The sequence below is a fragment of the Epinephelus fuscoguttatus genome, linkage group LG13 (genome assembly GCF_011397635.1).
Source record: "Epinephelus fuscoguttatus linkage group LG13, E.fuscoguttatus.final_Chr_v1".
Lineage (NCBI taxonomy): Eukaryota > Metazoa > Chordata > Actinopteri > Perciformes > Serranidae > Epinephelus > Epinephelus fuscoguttatus.
Window position 1 is genome coordinate 413769 of NC_064764.1, and position 11485 is coordinate 425253.

At 41.7% G+C, this 11485-nt stretch overlaps 1 long non-coding RNA gene across 1 annotated transcript; it reads left to right on the top strand.

Annotated features, from left to right (window-relative positions):
• The first annotated feature begins 845 nt into the window (after positions 1-845).
• LOC125900123 (uncharacterized) lies at positions 846-7223 on the top strand. Its single transcript, XR_007450814.1, has 9 exons — positions 846-1043; positions 1234-1365; positions 1455-1589; positions 1690-1758; positions 3160-3250; positions 3471-3597; positions 3712-3832; positions 4978-5057; positions 6361-7223. It is a non-coding gene; the product is annotated as an uncharacterized LOC125900123 (long non-coding RNA).
• Positions 7224-11485: the final 4262 nt, after the last annotated feature.

Genomic DNA, 11485 nt, shown 5'->3' on the forward strand with positions numbered 1-11485 from the left:
AGCTGCCTCCCAATTACCAGAGCATCCGCGACTGTCATGGAGTCTGGCTCTAATAAAAGTCTCTCTCTCTCTCAGTTGGTTACATGAAGTTTTCTCTATTAACTGGTCCACTATGAGTCCACCCTCTAAAGCCCCAAAATCACACAGTCTCGCCAACTCACGTAATGCTGATACAAAATGGGCGATGGTCTAACCCAGCCTCTGAGCTCTCTGACGAAACTCAAACCGGTGCATCCGCCGACACACGGACTAGGCTCCGCTAAGTCCGTGTGTCCCAAAGCAAGCAAATAATACTCAAACGTGGGCAGCCATCGGTTCCATGGGGCGGCTGGGTTGCTGGGAGCCGGCAGGAAAGGTGGCAGCGAGTTCAGACATCCTCATTCGCCAAATATTGTGTTTGGATGGAGACAAAAACCACTCCGTGTAGCTTCGTCTATGAGCCTTTACTGAACTCACGACACCTCACACTTTACGGCACACTGTACACAGTGCAGTGAAAACTCAAAGGCACAGGAACACAATACTGAACGTCTTCAGACATAACAGAAACTGACTACAGTTGGGCCCTAATGCAAGGTGTTTTGCTGGCCTTCAACAAGCAAGATATTTTGGGATACCTTGAGATGCTGTGTAGAATCATTAAAGGCTCTTTTACCAAAAATGAGCTGAAGGGCATCACTGCGCTACATCTGTGCTCAGCACATATCCTGAAGGCCGTTTCTGTTTCCTTTTCCAGGAAGACTAGAGATAGCCAACTATGTGGATGCGCAGGAGGTGATGGAGAGAGAGTGCTCATTCACAAGCTCTCTCTACCGTCACGTCCTGCGCATGCGTATAGCTGGCTATGAGCTACAGTGACCATTTAGCCAGTAAACATACGTGAAATACCGTCTTCTCGACATAAAAATGTACACCGTGGCTTCCAGACATATCGAGTGTGGCTGAGTAGAGGTTTGGAGGATTTTGAAGGTTTTGCCAGTGGTCCCCGCAGACATCTGTTGTTTGGAAAAATACTGAAAGCTGTCTCCCCGTGGGACATGGGGGTGAGTAGATAATGACTGATTTTTCATTTTTGGGTGAGCTATTCCTTTAAGTATAGATGCATACCCACGGCTGCAGCAAAGATAATTGTATTTTTTCACTTTGCTTCAGCTACTTACGGTTAATAGCCTACCAAAACTTTATATGTTTCATGCTTGAATAACAACTTGCATGCTTGTTCTAAATTAACAGCAGAGAATTTGGAGAAAAAGGGACAGCAAAGTGGTCGTTGCAGTCATTTAATCACCTGAGAAGACTAACACGTACATACTTCGTCAGAGTGAATTCAATTCTCTAGCACCACACAAGTGGTTGCTGGGTGAGGTAAATATTTCTTACATAACCATCACCTTTGTATTCCTATAGATTTTGAAGTTTCAGAAAAATCATTAATAGAATAATCTATTTTTCAGACAATCCAGTGCTATCTCAGAGCCATCCTGAACATGAAAGGGTTTGGAAAAAGAATATACCCCTTAAATCATTACTCAGCTGGAGTCATAGTTTTTGGAGAACGGTCTGCCATGAGTAATCACTCATTGTGCAAGGTAAATATAATAAATTTGTATAAATGAAACTTTTTTAAACATAAGAAACATGAAAAATTATCTTAATAAAATGTTTGTGTGTTTGCAACTACTGTACAAGGTTAACTTTGACAACTATGATGGAGTGGTAGCATTCATGAATGTTGGACACAACCACTGGAGATTGTTGGTAAGAACCTTAAAGCCTCAGTGTGTAAAAATGGTGAGCAACAGTGACATCAGCGGTCAGATTCTAGATTGCAGCACTCACTCGCGCCCACTAACTCAACCCCGGTTGGGTAAGTGACGGTGGCCTCGTAGGACAAAAAGCCTTGCGCAGACAACAGAGTTTTTCGAGTTTTTCAGGAGTATCTAGCTACGAGGTGAATATTTATTTAGGAATCTAAACCATGTTATGATATGTTATAGCTTACCAGTGAGATATCTGTGGTTATCTGTGAGATATATGTTAGGAGTGTTTTATTTCTAATTGTTTTGGTAACACGAGCAAACATTAGCACAGTAATGCTAAAATAACACGTTTTATGTGATTGTCACGGCACAGTGCAGCAAATATAGGTTGGTACGATTATAATATATGCGTTTCCAGAGTGTTCTCCACAGGACACAGGGAGATGAGGAAGAGGGAGAGGGAGAGGAGGAAAACCGGGGAGAGGAAGGGGGCGAAGGGGTAGAGGCGGTGCAGGAACGGCCAGGCGAAGAGGTGTGTCTCGGCTACCCAGAGGGAAGAGGAGGAGGAGAGGGTGGCAGCCTTCGCAGAAGCGCGAGAGGAATCAACAGATTAGGCTGTAGGCTAGGCTAACCATTTAGCTGTAGCTCTGGGATAATGTTAGCCAAGGCTAGGATAACGTTAGCACGTAAACGTAGCCGTCACTTGAACTTAGACGAGAGGGAAAAGTAGTTGCAAACATGAAGCCAAAATGATTTTAAAATATCAGATTGAATTACCTGTCTAGCAGAAAGCAGGCAACCTCCGCATCCCTTGTGAAATCCTTCTCCTTCAGGAGTTCTTTCCACCTGGAATAAGCAACGGCTATATTCACTCGCGTTTTGTTCCGTCCTCGCTTATCTGATCTTTTTCTTTTATTTGGTGGCGTGGTTTCCCTTTTACAGGGCAAAACATATGTGTGGTCCTCCATTTAAAGTGTGACAGAATCATAAAAGTACAAAGCAGGTTCACACAGAAGCGCCCCGGATTGATCTTCACCTTACCATCTCCAGTGATGGCAAGTTCTAGGTAAACGCGAAAGGCGAAGCGCGTATATCCCTTTCGGCCACTGTATTCAAATATGACGACGCAAGAGGGCATCCTCCAGCAGACCGCGCCCTGCCTGTGTATATATAGAGAAATCATTCTAAGCCTATGAGAAAGCTTCCATTTGTATGTGAATTGCATTACACTTTAGTAAATATATATATTTATGAAAGCAATAGTTGATATTTGCTAATAAACAACCCGAAAAATTACACATTGTAACTTTAATTAATGTATTAGAAAATATATACTCTGCTTCAAATTAAATGAGAAAATAATAGTGAAATTGTAATGGCTTATAACTTTTCCTTTTAGTATATGCACAAGTTGAACCAAAATGTGTACATCGTGGATCCCTTGGGTCAGGATGAGGACAAAGACTTGGGCGTCGCTGCATCACGTTTCGGTATGGTCTGGAAAATATAATGGACAATATACTACTAATATTACTCTGTAATATGTGACATTAGACAACTGTATGCACAATTGCAAAATATGTAATTTTTTTCTATTTTCATTTTACCCCAAACAATGTATAACTGCTAGTTTCACAGTTTTCTTTTTTTGTAGTAAAGTATGCCCGCAATGACATATAATTTTGTTACATTTTTCAACAATCAATACAGCCAGTTCTTCAACATGCAGCAGAACCTCTACCAGAAGACTGATTGGGTGGGTGTTAAGTGGCAGCCAGCTACAATCACCCACAGCATCCAAAAGGATGGTTATAGCTGCGGTGTTTTTGTCATGAAGGTGAGCTAATCCACAGATCAATTGTCTGAATATGCAAACTTTTTTTTGTTAAAATCTGGCTTTTTTTTACATGACATTTTATCATGTCTACTTTGTGTATCAATAACAAAACAGATGGCTGCAGATGTGGTGGGGGCTTTTCCAGTTGTCCCCCAGAAGATCGAAATACCCACACTGCGAAAAGACATAAAAGAACTAAGGATCGACATGGCAAAAACTCTTCTGCAGTGCTCTGGTTTGTAGAATTTTATAATATTGTTATTAATTGTTATTATTATTATTATTATTATTATTATTATTATCATCAGGATCAATAACCTACAAGTATACTACAGCCAGCCACCATAGTACAATATAGATGTTTCGGCTTTCATTGGGATCAATCAGGGACGTCGTTTCAGCAAAAGCTAAGGTATGGCAATATGACATGACATCATAGAGCTACTGATGATGGAGTTTCAAAAATATGAACTTATATAAAACTTCACTTTGGTCTTTGACCTGTCAGAAGTACATACTATGCTACTGAAAACTGTTTCAAGGGACATGAAGCTGTTTCTCACATACATAATATCTTATGTCTGCATGTAATGCACGACTTGGTGAGAGCAGTGAAAACAGCGGACCTATTTTGGTGCATATTGCAGCACCAGGGACAGCGAGCGGACATTTAATTATCATTAGTCATGTGTTTAACTTCACAGAAAATAAAGAAAAGAAATTAATTACAAGCTCATTTCTAGAAGATAACCAAGGGGTCCGGTGTATGAAACACAGTAAAACAAAGGCCAATTTGGTGCAATACTGTATAGGCAATTTATTGGAGTGTCTCCAGAGACCGAAAATACAAGCTTAACATGCCGACATGAAGAAAAAAACCCCACATACAATCAGACAGGCTTCAAGACATCATTTAGACAGGCTGTCTACAGCAGCAGAGCAAAATGCTTTTACAACACACAGATAACTCACATAACTCATAACTCGCGGAGGAGCGAAGTGGCGAACAACTTGATTCAATAACACTCGTATTCATTAACACTCATATTCACTGATGAGTATATTATTGACCTATTTAAGTGCAATACAATGAAAACAACCAGCCAGTGTGCCTTGGACTATCTAACATATCACATCTGATCACTTGCAACAAATATGAAGGACACTCACAAGTAAGATGACTGCAGAACCTCTCTCTTTTTTTTTTCTCCCGATTCATACCTAAATGACGCCTGTGGGGTCAATGTCTAATACAGTCAGTGGTATCAACTCCTGTAAATATCTTTTGACTTATATAGACCTATATATTGATTTTCATATACATTACTTACCACCTCTTTAATCTACAGTGAGATAGTTTATAAAATTAATATCTTTAAGTCTTCAGTGAAGAAGACCATTGCTCCAGTTGTGGCTTGGAGTATCCAAAGGCAACAGGACAGAGCCAAACCACAAAATGGGTGAGTGTAATTTAAAAAATAATATATTAAAAGAAATTAGACTTTAAAGCTATAGTGCGTAACTTCTGTCGCCTCCCAGCGGATAATGCGTTATTACAACTAATAAGCTGGCAGCACTTCCATGTACACAGAGTAACACTCGCTACACACCGTGTACACAGAGTAACACTTGCTAGTCGCCACACACCGTACACAGAGTAACACTTGCCTTTGTGGTAGGATCCACTTCTGAACCGTGCCTCGGCCGCTTCTCCGCCATGTTGCTTTCTCTTTCTACCTGCGCTCTACCTCTTGCTATGACACTCTCCACTCTTCCTCCCCCTCCCTTCTTGTTGTGAGGAAGCATTTCCTGTGTGCCAGTGCGGGAATGTTGCCGGTCAACACGCATACTAAAAATGATATATATTGAAAAATACCGCGAGACGGGCGGCACGGTGGTGTGGTGGTTAGCACTGTCGCCTCACAGCAAGAGGGTTGCCGGTTCAATCCCGGGTGTGGGAGCCCTTCTGTGCGGAGTTTGCATGTTCTCCCTGGGCACTCCGGCTTCCTCCCACAGTCCAAAGACATGCAGATTGGGGACTAGGTTAATTGATAACTCTAAATTGTCCGTAGGTGTGAATGTAAGCGTGAATGGCTGTTTGTCTCTATGTGTCAGCCCTGCGATAGTCTGGCAACCTATCCAGGGTGTACCCTGCCTCTCGCCCGATGTCAGCTGGGATAGGCTCCAGCCCCCCCGCGACCCTCAAGAGGATGAAGCGGTTAGAAGATGAATGAATGAATAAATGAATGAAATACCGCAAGATGTTCGAGGAGCCGATCGGCTTAATCAGCATTGTGTCATCTCCTCTAGTAGTGGCTTGGGTGAAACGGACAGTTACGAACCTGTAGAAGTTACACACTATAGCTTTAAAATGATGCAGAGTAGCAGTGCAAAGCAGCCAGCACCTACAATGGATACAGTTTTGAAAAAACATCAGATCTTAATTGTCAGTATGATAACAGTATATTTAAGAAACTCTTATCTATTGCTGTTGGATATGTGATTTTAAAAAATAATTTCAGATTGAATGCACAAAATGCAGAAGATGGTACCATCCATGTTGTCTGGCAATGTCAGATGCAGAGTGGGATGAGGAAAAAAAAGCAACATCATCACAATGGCGCTGTGGTCTTTGTTGATGAATACAACAAGCTATGATGTGTCAAAAAACCTTCAACATTGACAGTGAAAATGTATTTTTAAATATATAACCCCTCTCGAGGTAAATATAACATTTAGGGAAAATATTTCACTCATTTACAGGTATAATGAAGGCCATAATTGAAAAGGACCACAAGGCTGAAGAACAAAAGGTACTTTTTATTGTAATCATTACAATTTTTATTTATTTATTGTTCCATATGAAAAACTTTATCTGCAGCATACCCCAGGACGTGACCTTCATCCCGCAGGTGCCCAGGTTTACACAATGTAAACGCGTTTTTGCCTGTATCTTCCAAAGCATACATCGCACATTCAAAAGTTTTATACCCACATGTTCAGGGAATTGTTCTGAATCACGTGCCCAATTCTGCCAAGCGTTGGCAAATACAATCTAGAGACTGTCATGATACAAAGTTGGACAAGGAATCTTTATGTCACAATAATTGAGCGTTAGTAATGAACAAATATTTATACCTAGCTAGCTAATCACAAACTCTTACATATCTTGGCCACAGTACAAGCTATTCAGACAAACTTTTATACATCTGTTAAGAATGCCACTGTGAGGCGCGGCACAAAAAATCAGTGTACTTTGCTCTCTAGTAGGCGCTATTAAACATCTTAAAAATATCATGTCATGATCATTCTCAAAGCAAGTAACATCTTGTGCAGTGTTGTGAGTGTGGTGCTAGCAATACCAGGAACTTCAGGGTCCGCCTGTCAGTCGCCGGGCAGGGCCATGCCCGACTCGCGCAGGTGTCTTGGACCCCGTTCATAACTGCTTGCAGTTGTAATCGATTCTTACTATTTAGATTTCTCAATTCTGTCATTCTCTTTCTCTTAATTCCACTATTATATGTACATTGTCAGTGGTAGATGAATCTGTAAATCTACATCTTTTATTTCTTGAATGATGTGTTCTTGTTGTTTGCACACAAAAAATAAATAATAATAATATTACACATTTGTTGCACTGGTGTATTGATCATGGAGTATAAAAAACCCATGAACACTAAATACGTTGTTCACTTTAAATGAATCATTTAAACAAATAAAGCATAAAACAATAACCTGAAAACAGTGGAATAGATTGGTGTCGATAGGTTGACATACTAGTAATTTATTTACATCCGGTTAACTTTCAAAATAAAATACACAGTGTTCACGGCGGATCATATTTCCCTGCACTACACCTTAAAAACTACATAATGGGCAGAGACAGGCCTGAAGTCAACAGGTCAGAGGTTTTCAGACGTCATTTCACCCCATGAACACCATGGACGAGGAGATATTAATCATGGCAGTACACTGAGATGTCTTCCGGCGGAGCTGCACCGCACCGCACAGCAAACGCAGCCGGTGGGTATTGATGGACGGCGGAGCACGCAGCGGATAACCAGCGCTGCCGTTCCGCAACGGACACGCATCCAGTGGAAATCCGGCGTAATGCTGTGTTCCAGGCAAGTTTCTGAGCCTGTAAGTCACCACTTCAAGTCATGATTCACGACTTCATAGCGTTCCAGGCAAGTCACGCCAAACTCTCAAAGGAACATAGCGGACCGTGCGGGGTTTATGTTTGTTTATAATCACTTCTGTCACCAAAGGTGCCGGTTCCTTGCTCATTTGAGCGAAACGGAGGAGGAGAAACAGCGCATAAAGTCACAGATGCTATTATACTTTTTATTTTACGTTATCTGTGTGTTTGGAAACGTATTTTGTATTGATTTATTCTTGCACTGGAAACCAGCTGTTAGAGCGGCTGCCAGTAATGCCTTAACATTAGGGTTATTTTATGTCTATTTCTCACCATGTATCACATGCATCAATACCGCATCCGTAGGGCTGCCATTGTTGTTTAGAGGAGTAAGGTAATTGGTTTAGAGGGCTGTGTGACGTCAGAACAAGTAACTGGGAGTACATCGATCTGGGATGAGTTCACGGGTGGTAAGTTAGGGGTTTGACTGCCGTTCCAGTGCACTTTCACGGTAGGTTGTAAAAACACGAGTTACAGGTTGCCTGGAACGCAGCATTAGCCCGTGGTAACTCGCAGATCCATTTAAAGATAAAGTAGCCAACATTTAACCTCAAACAATTAAAACTGTACTCACGTTCTGTCGTCTTGTCCTCTTTAACGTTACTCCTTCTAACCGTAGATACTCACTTTTTCTCATCTCATCCTCTCTAGTCCTTCTAACCGTGGGTGGCGCTGTGACGAAAACTGAAGGGTCCTGAAACTGCAGCCTCCGGTACTGCAGCTTTACCAAATATACTGGATTACTACAAAATGGCCCGCCTACAATATACTCCCATTGGTGAAACTGCACTGATTTCAGCACCAGAGAGGAGATATCTGTTGCCAGATCTCACGAGAGTGTGTTGTTGAGACAGAGGCAGGTCGAATGTTTGCTTCCATGACTATGGGGCGAAAGAATTGGCGATAATCTGTAATCATGTTCATTTCTCCCACTGAAGTCTATGGACTCAGGACCTGCTGTTAGTCTCCTAAAGGGGCGAGGTGGTCGCGAACCCCACGTGACACTGATACAGGAAACTGACTCACAGTGGACCATCTTGGGGTCCATCCCAAGTCTCTTAATTTTATACTGCTAACTCCTAACTCCTTACTTGAACCGGAAGTCGTTTGAGGTCCGCCATCTTTAATGCCGTCTCATGTCTCTTATTCCTGCCAGTAAGGAGTTAGCGTTAGGAGTTAGGAGGGATCTGTTAAGTGCGATGAGTAAGATAACACGAGAGGTTCCTAACAGGAAGTCTTTTTCAGCTTGAGGCCCTGACGTATAAATACCCACCCCCTACATCTGGCTCATTTGAACGAGATGGTGGAGAAATAGCACAAGTGTACCCGTTACATGCATTCTTTGCAATGAAACACTGTAACGACCAAAAGTGAAGTGTGCTTGATTTGTACTTTACCCACACTTATGTTGAGACCGCACCTGAGCGGTATTTGGCCAAGTATAAATCCCACAATGCATCAATGCTTCAATGCTGGTGAAGTCTGCCCACTATAGCTCAGTCTGCCATCATCGGGATTTCGACTGAGATGCCGCCGAAGAAAGTTCAATGTAAGAAAAATGTTTTATAAATTTAACTTTATATCATAGTCCCATTCATATCATAGTGTCATGATGGTACATGTTAGGAAGCTTTGTTAATGTGTCTGTGGTGAGGAAATGCACATCAAGCTTTGCCCTGGAATTATTTACTAACCACAGAATTGATCTGAAATAAATAAAAATAGGCAATTGGCAAATAGGGACCACGGAACAAACGTTCCAATTCGGAAAACGATTACCTGTTTACTGGGGCTAAAAATACTGCAGCTGATGGATACAGGTGAGTAGTTTGCTCCGTCATTTCTTTTGATGTATTTATTTCCAACATGACAAATATTATAAAACAGTAGTTAACTTATTTAATCCTTCCCCTTTTATTCACTAATTAATAACCTTTAACTTTCCTTTAGATATCCAACATAGTGTTATATATGCCAGTATATTAACTGACTTTCTTAAATGCATGTAATAGAAATATCATGAATTGTTCATGTACCAACATGAAAATATATTCATATATCCATATACAGTACAGGCCAAAAGTTTGGACACACCTTCTCATTCAATGCGTTTTCTTTATTTTCATGACTTTTTACATTGTAGATTCTCACTGAAGGTATCAAAACTATGAATGAACACATGTGGAGTTATGTACTTAACAAAAAAAGGTGAAATAACTGAAAACATGTTTTACATTCTAGTTTCTTCAAAATAGCCACCCTTTGCTCTGATTACTGCTTTGCACACTCTTGGCATTCTCTCGATGAGCTTCAAGAGGTAGTCACCTGAAATGGTTTTCACTTCACAGGTGTGCCTTATCAGGGTTAATTAGAGGAATTTCTTGCTTTATCGATGGGAATGGGACCATCAGTTGTGTTGTGCAGAAGTCAGGTTAATACACAGCTGACAGCCCTATTGGACAACTGTTAAAATTCATATTATGGCAAGAACCAATCAGCTAACTAAAGAAAGACGAGTGGCCATCATTACTTTAAGAAATGAAGGTCAGTCAGTCCGGAAAATTGCAAAAACTTTAAATGTGTCCCCAAGTGGAGTCGCAAAAACCATCAAGCGCTACAACGAAACTGGCACACATGAGGACCGACCCAGGAAAGGAAGACCAAGAGTCACCTCTGCTTCTGAGGATAAGTTCATCCGAGTCACCAGCCTCAGAAATCGCAAGTTAACAGCAGCTCAGATCAGAGAGCAGATGAATGCCACACAGAGTTCTAGCAGCAGACCCATCTCTAGAACAACTGTTAAGAGGAGACTGCACGAATCAGGCCTTCATGGTCAAATAGCTGCTAGGAAACCACTGCTAAGGAGAGACAACAAGCAGAAGAGATTTGTTTGGGCCAAGAAACACAAGGAATGGACATTAGACCAGTGGAAATCTGTGCTTTGGTCTGATGAGTCCAAATTTGAGATCTTTGGTTCCAACCGCCGTGTCTTTGTGAGATGCAGAAAAGGTGAACGGATGGATTCCACATGCCTGGTTCCCACTGTGAAGCATGGAGGAAGAGGTGTGATGGTGTGGGGGTGTTTTGCTGGTGACACTGTTGGGGATTTATTCAAAATTGAAGGCACACTGAACCAGCATGGCTATCACAGCATCCTGCAGCGACATGCCATCCCATCTGCTTTGCGTTTAGTTGGACGATCATTTATTTTTCAACAGGACAATGACCCCAAACACACCTCCAGGCTGTGTAAGGGCTATTTGACCAAGAAAGAGAGTGATGGAGTGCTGTGGCAGATGACCTGGCCTCCACAGTCCCCGGACCTGAACCCAATCGAGATGGTTTGGGGTGAGCTGGACCGCAGAGTGAAGGCAAAGGGGCCAACAAGTGCTAAACACCTCTGGGAAGTCCTTCAAGACTGCTGGAAAACCATTTCAGGTGACTACCTCTTGAAGCTCATGGAGAGAATGCCAAGAGTGTGCAAAGCAGTAATCAGAGCAAAGGGTGGCTATTTTGAAGAAACTATAATATAAAACATGTTTTCAGGTAGTTCACCTTTTTTTGTTAAGTACATAACTCCACATGTGTTCATTCATAGTTTTGATGCCTTCAGTGAGAATCTACAATGTAAATAGTCATGAAAATAAAGAAAACGCATTGAATGAGAAGGTGTGTCCAAACTTTTGGCCT